Source organism: Sciurus carolinensis, chromosome X, assembly GCF_902686445.1.
Source record: "Sciurus carolinensis chromosome X, mSciCar1.2, whole genome shotgun sequence".
Taxonomy (NCBI): domain Eukaryota; kingdom Metazoa; phylum Chordata; class Mammalia; order Rodentia; family Sciuridae; genus Sciurus; species Sciurus carolinensis.
Genome location: NC_062232.1, coordinates 12,887,056 through 12,889,983, shown reverse-complemented (window position 1 = coordinate 12,889,983; position 2,928 = coordinate 12,887,056). Strand labels below are relative to the sequence as shown.

General features: G+C 39.0%; 1 pseudogene; it reads left to right on the top strand.

Moving 5' to 3' along the window:
- The first annotated feature begins 732 nt into the window (after nucleotides 1–732).
- Nucleotides 733–1,478, top strand: LOC124972508 (60S ribosomal protein L7-like; annotated as a pseudogene).
- Nucleotides 1,479–2,928: the final 1,450 nt, after the last annotated feature.

The window sequence follows — 2,928 nt, the reverse complement described above, 5'->3', positions numbered from 1 at the left end:
CTTAGGTCATTGGGGGACATCCATTGAAGGGGATTGTGGGCCCCTAGCCCCTTCTTCTCTCTCTTTTGCTTCTTGGCTATGAGGTAATAGTTTTGCTCCACCATGTACTCCCACCATGATGTACTGCCTCACCACAGGCCCAAATCAACAGGGCTGACCAATCATGAACTAAAACCTCCAAAACTGTGAGCCAAAATAGAACTTTTCTCTTTCCAAGTTGATTATATTGGGTATTTTTATATTGACAGAAATCTTAATAATAACATGATCACTGCTGTTTTATTTATAATGACAAAAAAGCATAGAAACACTAAGGTCCAAATATAAGGTGTTCATTAAAGAAATTATAGCATGGCTGGGCATGGTGCATGCTGTAATCCCAGTGATTTGGGAGGCTGAGGCAGGAGGATCACAAGTTCAAAGCCAGCCTCAGCAACAGTGAGGCCCTACGCAACTCAGCAAGATCCTGTCTCAAAATATTAAAAGGGCTAGGAATGTGGATGAGGGGTTAAGCACTTGTGGGATCAATCCCTGATACAGAAAAAGAAAAAGAAAGAAAAAAGAAATAAAGAAAGAAGAAGGAAAGAAAAGAAAGAAAGAAACAAAGAAAGAAAGAAAGAAACAAAGAAAGAAAGAAAGAAAGAAAGAAAGAAAGAAGAAAGAAAAAAGAAAGAAAGAAAAAGAAATTATGGCATATAAAAAGCTGAAATAGTCCTCTTACTGGTTGGAACCATGGAGGGTGCTGAAGAGAAGAAAAAGAAGTTCCTGCTGTGCCAAAAACCCTTAAGAAAAAGGGAAGGAATTTTGCAGAGATGAAGGTAAAGAGCCTGAGAAAGAAGTTTGTCTAAAAGATGCTTTTCTATGAAAAAGGAAGGAAGTTTTTCTATGAAAAAGCCAATCATGACCACAAGGAATATAGGCAGATGTACAAAACAGAGATTCAAATGGCTAGGATGGCAAGAAAAATTGGCAACTTCTATGTACCTGCAGAATCCAAATTGGCATTTGTCATCAGGATCAGAGGTATCAATGGTGTGATCCCAAAGGTTCATAAGATTCATAAGCTTCTTTGCCTTCACCGATCTTGAATGGCACCTTCATTAATCTCAACAAGGCATCAATTAACATGCTGAGGATCATAGAACCATATATTGCATGGGGGTACCCAAACCTGAAGTTAGTGAAAGAACAAATCTACAAGTGTGGCTATGGAAAAATCAGTAAAAAATGAATTGTCTTCAGATAATGCTTTGATTTCTTGATCTCTTGGTAAATATGGCATCATCTACATGGAGGATCTGATTCATGAGATCTACACTGTTGGAAAACACTTGAAAAAAACAAATAACTTCCCATGGCCCTTCAAATTATCTTCTCCAAGGGGTGGAATGAAGAAAAAGACCACCCATTTTGTACAAGGTGGAGATGCTGGCAATGGGGAGGACCAGATCAACAGGCTTATTAGAAGGATGAACTAAGGTATCTACCATGGGATTTTTGTAATCTGGTCAGTTAATAAAACAATACCTTCTCTCAAAGTAATTTAAAAAAATCTGAAATAGCATGACTTAGTTTTAAATAGTGTGTGGCAAACAGACCCTAGAATATCCCTATGGTCTTACCTATATAATCTCCTTCCCTTGAGTGAGGGAAAGACCTAGCATTTGATTCTATCAAATACAAAATAGCAAATGTGATGGGATGCCACTTCTGTGGTTAGATCATGATAGAGATAGATATAATATTTGCCACGTGGTAGTACATGCCTGAAATTCCAATGGCTCAGGAGGCTGAGGCAGGAGGATCCTGAGTTCAAAACCAACCTCAACAATTTAGTGAGGCCCTACGCAACTCAGTGAGACCCTATCTCTAAATAAAATATCAAAAAGGGCTGAGGATGCAGTTTAGTGGTTAAGCACCGCTGGGTTCAATCTCCAATACCAGAGAAAGGGGGTAGGGGGAGGGGAGAGAGAGAGAGAGAATATATTCTTGTAGACCTTAAAGAAACAAGTCACCATATTGTGAACCTCCATGGGGAGGACCACATGGCAATGAACTGTGGGCAGCTTCTGTGGCCTGAGCTCCACCTCCAGCCTATAGCAAGAATATAGGCCCTCAGTCATACAGCCTCAAGGAAATTAATTTTGTCAACAACCTGGATGAGCTTGGATGTTAATTCTGCCTTAATCAAACCTTTGGATGAGAATGAATCCTGGTTAACACCTCAATGAGAACTTTGTGAGACCCTGAGCAGAGGATCAAGTTAAGCTGAGCCTGGACTCCTGACCCATGGAAACCATGAGATAATAAATGTGTGCTGTTTTGCCAGGTACAGTGCCACACACCTGTAATCCCAGTGGCTCAGGAGACTGAGGCAGGAAGATCTGGAGTTCAAAACCAGCCCCAGCAAAAGGGAGGCACTAAGCAACTCAATAAGCCCCTGTCTCTAAATAAAATACAAAATAGGACTGGGGATGTGGCTCAAGGGTGGAGTGCCCCTGAGTTCAATCCCTGGTACCCGCCCCAAAATGTGTGTTGTTTTAAGCCACTGAATTTTCACAATAGAAAACATGGTAGAGTACATGCTTAGCATATACGAAGCCCTACATTTAATCCCCAGCACCAAAATCAGAAAAGAGGAGAAAAAAACTAATAGAAGTGTCATGAAAGACACTTACAAAATATTGTTAAATTACAAAACTTAGATTATAAAACAGTATGCTCCAAACATAGAGAAAGAGACAGACACACAGACTCTAAGAAGCTAATAATATAGTAGAATTTGGGATGACTTTTATTTCTTTCTTTATGATTCTTTGTACTTTCTAAAATTACTTTTATTATTAATATAATATTTGAAAACACTGAAAATAAAAATACTAAATAAAATAGTCAAGTATTAATGGTTATCTCTGGATGGTGAAATAT